The 12,637-nt window shown below is 40.6% G+C and overlaps 1 long non-coding RNA gene across 3 annotated transcripts in view; it reads right to left on the bottom strand.

The window, feature by feature from the left end:
- The window catches only part of LOC129473837 (uncharacterized), a 35,508-nt gene that overhangs the window by 21,520 nt on the left and 1,351 nt on the right, over positions 1-12,637 (bottom strand). Inside the window, exons 3-6 of one of the 3 annotated variants that reach the window (XR_010119116.1) lie at positions 12,258-12,400; positions 7,713-10,295; positions 3,462-4,236; positions 1,505-1,718 (exon numbers count right to left, since the gene is read on the bottom strand). The exons of 1 other annotated variant lie outside the window; for it this stretch is intronic. This is a non-coding gene — a long non-coding RNA (uncharacterized lncRNA). The remainder of the gene's footprint in view (positions 1-1,504; positions 1,719-3,461; positions 4,237-7,712; positions 10,296-12,257; positions 12,401-12,637) is intronic. One more of the 3 variants, XR_010119115.1, reaches the window with a different exon arrangement.

Here is a 12,637-nt window from a genome sequence, read left to right as displayed (position 1 = left end):
TATTACCATTTTCAACCTCTTGTACTTAATACTAATTTTCTTAGCTTCCTATAATTAGATACGTACATATGAGCTAGTAGCAGCCACAGTCCTACAATCTGACTAGTTCATGCCCAACAACATGCCTGCATCAGGGACATCTGGCTATTGTAGTGTTATGGAAACTCTCCTCTCTGGTGAAGAGTATCTAGAGACACCCATGAATTTTAATATCTATACCCTGTACTGGTTTGAACAGTGTCCCCCAAACTCATGTCCACCCAGAACCTCAGAATGTAATCTTATTTGGAAATAGGGTCTTTGAAGATATAATCAAGATGAGGTCATACTGAATTAAGGGTGGACCCTTAATTCAATGACTAGTTTCCTTGTAAGAGGGAAACTTGGATGCAGAGAGACATACCCATGGAGAGTGTGACGTGATGATGGAGGGAGACACTGTAGTGACGAATCTACAAGCCAAGGAATGCCAAAGATTGCCAGCAAATGCCAAAAGCTAGGAGAGAGGCATGAAACAAATGCTCCCTCAGACCCTCCAGGAGGAACCAACCTGGCTGACACTTGGATTTCAGACTTCTGGACTCCAGAATTTTGAAAGAATAAATTTCTGTTGTTTTAAACCACCCAGTTTTTGGTAGCTTGTTAAAGCAGCCCTAGGAAATAAATGCATACTACCACCACTCCATCCATTTTCCTTCCATGTGCCTAACTTTTTTTATCTTCTCAGAGGATGGTTATAAACCCTAGTTATTGTATCAACACACAGGAAGGGACACTGAGCAGAACAGCAAGAGAATGAACAATTAGTATCAGATTAGCAACTTCACAGGTAAGGTAAAGGGCATGGGAATTTACTTCTGAAGGCTCTATAATACGAGACTCTTTAAAAACCCTATGGTGTTTTTATATACATCTACAAGTTCTGTGATATGCTTCCTTTGAAAAGGCAGAGCCTAATTCCCCTCCCTTTGAGTGTGGTCAGTGCTCGATGACTTGCTTCTAATAAACAGAAGTGACAGATGTGACTTCTGAAATTAGGTCATTAAAAACACTGTAGCTTTCTCCCTGCTCTTGCTCTTAAATCACTTGCTCTGGGGGATGCTAGCAGCCATGCCATGAAGACACACTAAAAGGAGATTTATGTGACAGGAAACACACCTTCTGCCTCAGGCACACCCAGCACACCCTGCCAGGCACATGAGTGAGCCACCTTGGAAGAGGATCCTCCAGCCCTGCTCACACTTTCACAACTGCAGCCCCAGCTGATACTGAATGGAACCACATTAGACTCTGAGCCAGAGCCACTCAGCTATGCCATTTCCAGATTCCTAACCACGCAAACTGTGAGACGATACAAGTTTATTGTTTTCAACCATTAATCTTGGGAGAAAAACAGGGCAATAGATAATTAACATAAGAACCTTTAACAGTCTTCAAGTCCTAGTAAGTACTCTTTCTGCCTACAAGACACCCACTATGTGATTTCTTCCTGCCTCTAACATACCTCTGGAACAAGTGCAATTCCAAATCCCTTAACCCAAGCTACAGCATAGAATTCACAGGACCACTGCCTTTGTCCTCCTCCAGCTCACAGACTGACGTCTATATCATGAATGCGCTAAGAAAGGGAGAATCACGAGTGGAATCCAGTATCAGTAGCTAGGAGCAAAGGACACTTGTGGTAAGGGTCCTCAGGTTTTTCACTGTGAGACTTTTACCTGTGAAAAAAATTAAAATAGGAAAGAAAATTTAATCATTTAAAACAAACATTCATTGAGTATATTCAGTGGCAAGCATAGTACCAGACAGCAGGCATAAAAATGGTCCCTGCTTAGAAATTCACAGGAATGACTAATAGGTTTTGTAACAGAAGCTACTGCTGTACCATTTATATTCCCTTAGACCAAGATCTGGCTACAGAATTTGTGAATCCCTGTGCAAAACAAAAACGTGGGGTCCCTTGTTCAAGAATTTCAAGAGGATAGCAGCAGACCAGTAAACCAGCTCCACAGGTATATGTCCATGAAGCTAGCCCTGCCTCAGGCATTCACCTCTGTGTGAAGACTACTAACTGCTCTTTCAGTAAGCTTTTTTCTGGCTGATTGGGATGCTTAATTTGCACCAAGGGAAAGCTTAATATCCCTGAAAGCAGCACTCAACCAACAGCAAAATGGCAGTTGGTAGATAAATACTCCAGCTTCTTCCCCCCTTGGATGGTATAACTGAGAACTATTCTAGTGTTGAGTTTTCCAGTGGGATTGAGATGCAAGTGTCCACAGTGTAACTGGGAGATTTCTTAAGATCACCTCTAAAATAAACTATTTATACTCACATTCTTATCTCACAGTCTGCTTCTTGGTAAACCCAAACCCATGACATCTTTCATCTTTCAAGCCAACTCTAACTTGGAATACAGTAAAATGAAAAAAATCTAAAGCTGCATCTCATTCAACAGGAATGAATGTAATATAGTAACATTAGCCCTCACCATGGCAAGGAAAGTGGTGGCTCTTTAAATCTGAATGATGAAAGACCTTGTGTTTGGACTTTGAGACAAAAAGCTGTTAATGAAGGCTGTTAAGCAGCAGTTACAGGGTCTTATTTGTTTTAGAGCTACTTCTTTCCATAATGTACAAGTGGATCAAAGGGTGGCAAGACTGAAGGTAGGAAAACCAATTAGGAAATGAGAAACTCGCAACTGGTAAATAGGATAAGATATCTACCTGGATGACTACCCATATCATTGACCAAAATGGAGAAAGCAAACTAAGTTGTCAAGAATAAATCAATCTGTGTCGCATAAGTGGCCACAAGTACTGGGATCACCTACCCATTGAACTCCTGAATTTAACTAGCAAGGAGTGAGAAATGAAGAAGGCCAAGGGGCCGATGATGAGCACTGGGAACTGATGGCTCTTTTTGATACTAAGACCAAATTAGGAACACGAAGCACTGACAATGCTGCCGCATCCACCACTGATTTTCACCACAGAGTACTTAGCAAAATCAAAAGAACAACTTGTACCCTAAAGATGATATCACAATGGGCCTACTGAACACTAAATCTTTTGACTTTTTAGGAATTTAGAGAAGATCACTCCATGAGACACTGAAATAGCGTCTAGCTTGGCAAGGTAGAAGTCTGTTTCTCCGACATGTGATGGTCTTGTTGTAGGTAGTCTTGGACTAAAATGCTGTCAGCAACACAGACTTCCTCAGTGTTCCTGCTCTGGAACTCCCAAGGCAGTGGTTCCCAAACTCTGCTGCACACTGGAATCACTTTATTTTTTTAAACAATGATGTCTGGCTTCCACCCTGAGACATTCTCATTTGATTGGTACACATGGTGTAACCCAGGAACTGGGATTTTTAAAAGTAATTCTAACGTGCAGCAAAGTTTGGAGATGACTACCCTAAGGAACTGGGCCCACCACAGGGTCTGAGAGGGCTTACCACCATACCTGCACTGCACTCCAAACAGTGGGACAAAGCAAGGGGCATGAACCAGAAGCTGCATACACCATCTCTGCTCACTCTCACTGGCCAGTCATGTGGCCATACCTGGTTGCATGAGATGCTGAAAAATGTAACTTGTATTCAGCCAGCCATGTGTCCAGCTAAAATTTTTTATTCAGGAAAAAGAGGAAGACAGGTGTTGGAAGATAACCAGCAATCTCTCCCACCCCCATGCTTGTCTTTTTCAAACAGAAGCAGCCCAATCTGGCAAAAGTACTGATCCTTAGATTTGGAGACAAAACTCAACAACGGGCTTCTCTGACTTTTGTCAGACATCTTACACATCACATGTAGATACAGCCAGAGACTAACGAATCATTGTCAGCGGGAGGAAGATACAAGCTTGGAGATATGCATCAGAATGACTACCCATGCAAATTCTTGAATTTTCACCTGAGTGAGGTGTTGGAGGAATAAATTGTTCTATGGGACAAAATCAGGTGCAATATCAAAATTCCATGTACCCACTGTAATTGACTGAATACAGTGAAGCATTTCCAGCACAACAATATAGGAAAACTTCAAATAAAGGGATATTCTCTAAATTCCACTAAATACATCATCTTTGGCCTGAAACTATCTTGTTAAGCTACTTGTTGAGACTCTTCACTCTAGATTTGCTTGGTGCTGCCTTTGCATTCAAGTCCTGTTGTCCAGAAGAAATACAGACACAATCCAATTGTAATTTCATCACCATGCATCTTGGATGCTGCAGTTAGCCTAAATGAAATAAAATATACTAATCATGAGTGACAGTGATTTTTTTAATAGTAAAACGTATTATCAAGCTATTTACAAATAACTTTCACATTACAAATATGGCATTAACTAAACCACTGCTTTATAGAAAATCACTTAATAACACTCTAGTATTATATACTGTTTACAGATTAAAAACTTAAGTTTAAAAAGGTCATTTGTTTGAAGTCACATAACTAGTAAATTACTAGTTATAACTTAATTAAGAGTAAATTGAATTAAGTTATAACTAGTAAAGGACTAAACTTCTAGACTTGAACTTCTGATGGTCTGGCTTCAAAAATCTCATTTTTAAAATTATAGCACGGAGCACCTTGTATATCATGATATAGCTATATTACTTTGCAGAGTTTTTCTGTCTAAGTTGTTTTCTCCTCCTGTTCCACTTCCACCCTCCCATTCACTCTCTTCTCTCCTACCAGACAAAGTCCTTACCTGTCTGCCAGTCCCCAACCCCATGCATGCAATTACCTCATGGAAAGAGGGAAGGTGGGAAGGGAAGAGGGGACCTCCTAGCCCATCACCTTCCAACACACCTCTGCAGAGCCCAGGCCCTTTCAGGCACTCCAGTCACAGCCACACCAAGCTTCTAGCTACTGCTCAGCACACACTTAACACCTGGTTTCCCTGCACTTCTCATTTGTAATTTTGGTTTTTAGTCTAGTTCAGACATTCCTTCAATTCACATTAAGCATCCATTTCCTCTCTGATATTCTTGTCTCTGGTCCCGTTTTTGTCTTATCCATTTGGACATCTATTCCTATGCAAAACATTCTAAATTCTATTTTCATTATCTTACTCCTTAGCCCAGATCACCAGAAGCTCCCTACTATCAATACAAATTGGAAAATCTCTGGTGTGATTATGAGGAGACCATTCAGTATTTTCTTTGACACTATTAAACAACATTAAGTTTGCCTAATGTCAGTACTAAAGGCCAGGTTGTAAAATAGTAAACTCTGCAGTGGTCTCTAAGGCAACTAGCTGTTTATTATAGTAGTTTGGGGACAGGAAGATTTAAAAAATCTTCTACAGAATTTTATTATAGATCTGTTTACTTAAGTAAAGCATATACAGGAAGATGCAGGAATCATAATAAATGCTTATGAAGCAAAACTAAATGCACCTGTACTACTACATCCAGATTCACATACAAAGGACAAAGAGTTTATATCCAGACTGTATGTGTCTGTTTTCGCACTGCTGTAAAGAAATACCTGAGACTGGGTAGTTCAGTTTATAAAGAAAAGAGGTTTAATTGGCTCATGGTTCTGCAGCCTGTACAGGAAGCACAGTGGCTTCTGCTTCTGAGGAGGCCTCAGGAAATTTACAATCATGGCGGAAGGTGAACAGAAAGCAGGCACATCTTAAATGACAGAAGTAGGAGCAAGAGAGAGAGCGCAGAGGTGATATACATTTAAACAACCAGATCTCACAAGAACTCATTATCACAAGAACAGCATCAAGGGGGAAATCCACCCCCAAGATTCAATCACCTCCCACCAGGCCCCACTTCCAACATTTGGGATTTTCATTCGACATGAGATTTGGGAAGGGACACAAATCCGTATCACAGAATGTATAAAGAACCCTTCCAGTCCAGGCATAGTGGCTCACGCCTGTAATCCCAGGGCTCTGGGAGGCCAAGGTGGGAAGAGTACTTGAGGCCAGGAGTTTGAGACCAGCCTGGGCAACACAGTAAGACTCTGTCTCTACAACAGAAAAAAAAAAAAAAAAAAAAAAAGGAACTCCTCCAGGTACGGGGGATGCTGGATATAGAGTCAAGGATGATTATTCCCCAGCTTTAAGATTTAATGTCTGCCCTCTTAGGCTTTGGACTTGCTTGGGGTTTGCTAACCCTTCCTTTTGGCCTACTTTTACCTTTTCAAATGGGAATGTCTATCCTATGCCCGTCCTGCTGTTGTACCTTAGAAGTAGATAACTTGTTTTGATTTCACAGATGGAACTTTGGACTTCTGAGTTGATGCTGAAACAAGTTAGGACCTTGGGGATATGGGGATTAAATAAATGTAGTTGTATGTGAGAAGAACATGGGTTTGGGGGACCACAGGCAGAATGCAATGGTTTGAATGTTTGTCCCCTCCAAGACTCATGTTGAAACTTAACCTTCAATGTGGCAGTATTGACAGGTGGGGCCTTTAAGAGATGTTCATGGATTAATGGGTTATCATGGGAGTTAGACCAGTGGCTTTATAAAAGGAAAAGAGACTTCAGCTAGCATGCTTTGCTCCTTTGCCATGTGATGCCCCATACCACCTCAGGATTCTGCAGAGTTCCCATGAGTAAGGAGGCTCTGACCAGATGCATCCCCTTGACCTTGGACTTCCCAGCCTCCGGAACTGTCAGGAATGAATGTTATTTTTCTAAAAAATAAACAAAAAACTCGTTCATAAGAAAAAGATTGATGACTCAATGGAAAAATGTGAGCAGAACAGATGTTTCAGAATAGAGAATACCAAATGGCCTATAAACATAGGACAATATACACTATCTCATTTGTAATCATGGAAAATACTCAGTAAAAATGGCCAAAATTCAAAAGTCTGAAAATACCAAGTACTGAGAGAATGTGAAGCAATGGGGACTCTGTACTACTTGGTGGAGCTGCTGTGAGCTGATACCAGGGAGAATGAATGGATCTGGGAACAGAGATCAACATGTAAATAGTTCTCTTTGACAGTGAAAGGGTCTGTTCAGGTGTGAGTACATTCTGGATCTTACAAGGGAGGGCAAGAAAAAACAACAGTTCTCCTTGGTGGGTGTAGATCTTAGGCAGATAAAGAAACTTCAACTTATTTGAGAGAGGAGGTAGGGGATGGGGAGGTCACAGAGAACTTAGGGTTTCTTCAGTTCACTATGCCACAGCACCACATTTTCGGGTATGAGTTCTGAGCCCCACAATGGCCATAAGCACTTTACCACAGACCTAGTGATGTAAGTATAAAATACACACAAGATTCCAAAGACTTAGTATACAAAAGAACATAAAATATCTTATTTGTAATTGTTTAGAATTGATTACATGTTAAAATGATAATATTTTAAATATAATGGGTTAGGTTGGTAAAATAAAAAATATATTATTAAAGTTAATTTTACCTGTTTCTCTTTACCTTTTTTAATGCAGTATAATTAGAAAACCTAAAATCATATAAGCGGCTTGCATTATAGTTCCTTTTTTGAGACAGAGTCTTGCTGTCACCCAGTTTGGAGTACAGTCGTGCGATCTGGGCTTATCGCAACCTCTGCCTCCTGGGTTCAAGCGATTCTCCTGCCTCAGCCTCCCAAGTAGCTGGAATGAATTACAGGCATGAGCCACCAGGCCTGGCTAATTTTTTTGTATTTTTAATAGAGATGAGGTTTTGCCATGTTGGCCAGGCTGGTCTCAAACCCCTGACCTCAAGTGATCAACCTACCTTGGACTCCCAAAGTACTGGCATTACAGACGTGAGCCACCGCACCTGGCTTGCTTCCATTATATTTCTATTGGACAGCACTGCTCTGGAGAAAAATTAAGATTCTCCTTTTATATGATATTTTTAAAAAATATTTAAATGTAAGGAATAAAAAATATTGTAAGAAAACCGAAGAAAGCAAATCAGAATCTAGAGGTCAGGATGGATTTCTTAATGAGGACAGGTAGGGGTGTGTGTGCATGTGTGCGTTTGCATGCATGGACACACGGATAGGGCAAGCACACATACATGTGTGCATATGTATGCAGACTGATCCAAACAATCAATCCAACAGGAAAAACGGGCAAAGGATAGAATTGAAAATGCACAGAAAAACAATCTGAATGGCAAATAGTAACATAATCAAAATTACTAAAGGAAGAGAAAACATAATTAAAAGTAACTAAGACTTCTCTTTATTGGCTGAGAAAAAAATAAAAACATACATAATACGTATCTTTGCTGCGCAAGTGGGAATGGACAAGGATCATACATTGTTGTAAGGAAATGTAAAGGTTAACAGGCTACTGAGAAAGCAATATGGCAACATCCATCAAATTAGAAACATGCCATATCCTTCAACCCAGAAACCTTTTTCACAAAAATCTACCAGCACAAGACGTGTTCAGAAAGTTATTATTGTAATACTGTGTAGCAGAAAAAAAGAGGAAACTAAGTATCAATAGGAAATGAAGTAAACACCTATCTACGGACAAAAGGTTAAAAACATTACCTGCAAAACAAGACCTGTTATGGAATTATTAAGGATTATAAATAAAAATATTAGCAAATTTTTAAAAATATGAAAATATCAGGAATGGCACCACTGTAGGAAAACAGACTATAGTAGTTCCCTCTTATTCTTGGGAGATATGTTCCAAGATCCCCAGTGGATGTCTGAAACCACTGATAGTACTGAACCCGATTGCTGTTAATAGGAAGTTTTTTTTTGGTGATATTTCCCACCCACAATTTTAATGACTTCTCTATCTTAACTAAGTGCTTAACATGCACTGTGGCTGCAACTTTTCCATTTTGAAGTGTGACAGCAAAACTAGCAAAAATTTCTTTTTCCTTCTTGTATTTTTAGTAGAGACGGGGTTTTATCGTGGTCTCGATCTCCTGACCTCGTGATCCGCCCGCCTCGGCCTCCCAAAGTGCTGGGATTACAAGCGTGAGCCACCGCGCCCAGCTCTTTTTCCTTCTTTATAGTTTCAGGGATACAAAGATTTGTTCTGACCATGGATCTTAGCAAACTCAGCATTTAAAAATTTCAAGAACTTTTACCTTTTCACTTAAAAGAAGCACTTTATGGCTTCTCTTTTGTATATCCAAGTTGCCACCATTAGTACTCCTGCACTTTGGGGCCACTGTCATGTAAAATAAGAGTTCCATGAATATAAGCACTGTGATACTTAGGCAGTAAAATTGATAACCAAGAAGGCTATTAAGTGACTAATAGGCAGGTTGCATATACAGTGTGGATACTGGGCAAAGAGATGATGCAAATCCTGGGGAGGGATGGAGTGGTACGGCATGAGATTTCATCATGTTCATCAGAATGGTGCAGTGCCCAATTTAAACCAGGAATTGTTTAGGTGCCAATTTAAAACTTAGGAATTATTTCTGATATTTTCCACTTAAAATGTTCAGATTGTGGTTGCCAAGAGTAATGAAACCTTGAGAAATGAAACCGAGGATAAGGTGAGGACTACCGTATTTCATGATATGCTGGTGTGGATAAAAATAAGTGCAACCTTACTGAGCTTGACCATGAGGTTGATCACCTGTTGACCATTGAATAGGCCCTACAGACAAAAGCTCCTTATCTGAGGAATTTCAAAGGGAACAAAGACCACCTGGTGACCACCAAACGGGCCAGACGTAGGCGGGCCAGACGTAGGCGGGCCAGACGTAGGCGGGCCAGACGTAGGTGAAACTCCTTTTCTGGGAATTCAGAAGTAATTAAACTTTCCTAGTATCTAAAGTCTGGTTCCAGGCCTCTTTCAACTTTTAGAAGTAACTAAAATTTCTACACATCTCTGAAATGCCATGCCGAAACTCATTTTACTATCCTAAGCTCCTGCCTTAAGGTCCATAAATACCTCTAAAGAAAAATCCACGGCAGCACACTCAGTCCTCTTGCTGAGGCGCCCCACTGCACTCTTCTGCAGTGTTCTGTTACCGCCTAAGGGGTTCACCTTGCCCCTGCCTAGGCAGAGTCAATTCATCGAGACAGGGAAATTGTGATAGAGAAAGAGTAATTCACGCAGAACCAGCTGTGTGGGAGATCAGTCTCCCCGAGCACAGGGGAGCAGAGTTTTAAAAGATAACTTGGTGGGTGGGGGGGAAGCCAGTGAACCAGGAGTGCTGATTGGTCAGGGATGAAATCGTAGGGAGTCAAAACCGTCTTCCTGCACTGAGTCAGTTCCTGGGTGGGGGCCACATGATCAGATGAGCCACTTTGAGCGGCCAAGGTGGGTGGATCACCGGAGGTCAGGAATTGGAGACCAGCCTGGCCAACATTGTGAAACGCTGTCTCTACTAAAAATACAAAAAAAAAAAAAAAAAAAGAAAATTAGCCAGACGTGGTGGCAGGTGCCTGTAATCCCAGCTACTCGGAGAGGCTGAGGCAGGAGAATGGCGTGAACCCGGGAGGCGGAGCTTGCAGTGAGCCGAGATCGCGCCACTGCACTCCAGCCTGGGTGACAGAGCGAGACTCTGTCTCAAAAAAAAAAAAAAAAGAACAGCTTGGAGCTTAGAAGCAAGATGGAGTTGGTTACGTTAGATCTCTTTCACTGTCTCAGTTATCATTTTGCAAAGGCTGTTTCAGTTCTTCCTTTCTAATAAACTTTCCTTTTTTCAAACCTATACTGTTTGTAGGTATGGTAAATTCATTTTACCAACCTGAGAGTTGACCACTTCCCAGTGCCAGGGCTCTGACACCTTGCCAGGCGCTTACGGAAAGATAATTGGAAGAATCTAATAGAATTTTAAATTTCCATGCCTTCCAACCCAGCAGCCAAACTTCCAGGAATTTATCCTACTAATATAATGGCATGACGATTTAAAGAGATATGTACAAGGATGTTCTCAACAGCCTTTATTTAATAAGATGTGGAAAGAACCTTAAATGTCTGCTCAAAATTGTTGAATAAATCACATGTCTACAAAATGAATAACGCAGACTTGAAAAAGAGTGAGGTAGCGCTATGTCACCAAACTGGAACAATAAAAGCCACTATAAAGTATAAAAAGCAAGCTGAAAACTGTCTCTGTTTGAAATTTTTCATAATAAAAAAATGGAGGGGGATTAGATATATTGCCTTTTCATGAGTAAAAATCTAAAAAGTCTTGGACAATTAAACCCCGCCTTCATCCCTCCCATCTCATATCTGACCTCAACCAGTTTCCTACCTACACTGCTTATATGCCCATTTGCTCTATATGACTCAGTCCTATTTCAAGATTGCTTCTGTTTTCCCTTACTGATATAAAAACATTAAAAATGTATATTTAAAATTTGTTTAATTACATCCCATTATTACAGTTCATTTTTGCATATTCCTGTGTTGAAAATCCTTTGGTATAAATCAACATCAAAACTCGGTGTTATTCCACTTTTCTTGAACTGCAATCCTTTTTAAACAAGGAATATATCTTTTCTTGTTTAGAGAATATAAGTACATTCATATATCTTGGCAACTTTCAAAGGCCATAACAAATTTCTGTTAAGAATTCAGATCCTCTTTATTATTGTGGTAAACAGACAGATGAAATTAAGAGATTATAGCTTGTTTTCACTCTTTCCCAATTACTATCGCTTGAAAAATACTGGATATTTCATTATTATCCTGTCGGGAGTCGGCAAACTACGGTCTACTATCTGTGTTGGTATGAGTCAAAAGCTGAGAATGGTTTTTACATTTTTAAATGATTGGGGAGGGAGGGCCAGAATCCAAGGGGAGTATTTCATGACATTTGAAAATGTTATTAAATTCAAATTTTAGCATCCATAATAAAGTTTTATTGGAACACAGCCATGCTCATTTAGCTTTCGTTTTTGGAAACAGAGTCTCGCTCTGTCGCCCAGGCTGGAGTGCAGTGGCAAGATCTCGGCTCACTGCAACCTCTGCCTCCTGCTTTCAAGCGATTCTCCTGCCTCAGCCTTCCAGGTAGCTGGGATTACAGGTGCGCGCCACACGCCCGGCTAATTTTTGTATTTTTAGTAGAGACAGGGTTTCGCTATGTTGGCCAGGCTGGTCTCAAACTCCTGACCTCAAGTGATCCACCCGCCTCGGCCTCCCAAAGTGCTAGGATTACAGGCGTGAGCCACCGCGCCCAGCCTTCATTTAGTATTGTCTAATGATGTTTTCATACTCCAAGGAGAAAGCTGAGTACGGACCACAAGGCCAAAAAGATGTCCTCTCTGGCTCTCTACAGCAAAGATTTGCCAAGCCCTGTTATATGTCATACTACTTGCGCTTAATAATTTTATAGTTTTACCTAGACAGTCTCCCTTTTTTCCTTCCATATTCAGCATAAAATCCCCTTAATATCAGTCTCTAGGCAAGCACATTCTTCATAGTCCTTAGAACTGGACCTCCTCTTGTTAATTTCCTTAGTCTAATCACATTCCTCCTGGTTATCTACAAACAGAAAGCCAGAAAGGAGGGCTATCAACATCTTAAGCGCCACAAATTAACAAATCAAAACCAAATCTCTCCCTCCGAAGCCACGGCTAAGAAGGCTCACTGCCCAGTTAGTGGCTTTCAAACTACCCTTACAAGTGAGCCATCTTGTGAATTAGAACAAGTGCTGCTACTAAAATCCCTAACGGCCACATAGCAATGTGAAAAAAGATATCAAATGTAATTTTCTCAAAT

This window comes from Symphalangus syndactylus, chromosome 23 (genome assembly GCF_028878055.3).
Source record: "Symphalangus syndactylus isolate Jambi chromosome 23, NHGRI_mSymSyn1-v2.1_pri, whole genome shotgun sequence".
Lineage (NCBI taxonomy): Eukaryota > Metazoa > Chordata > Mammalia > Primates > Hylobatidae > Symphalangus > Symphalangus syndactylus.
Note: the sequence above shows the minus strand (reverse complement) of the source record. Positions and strands in the feature narration are given on the sequence as shown.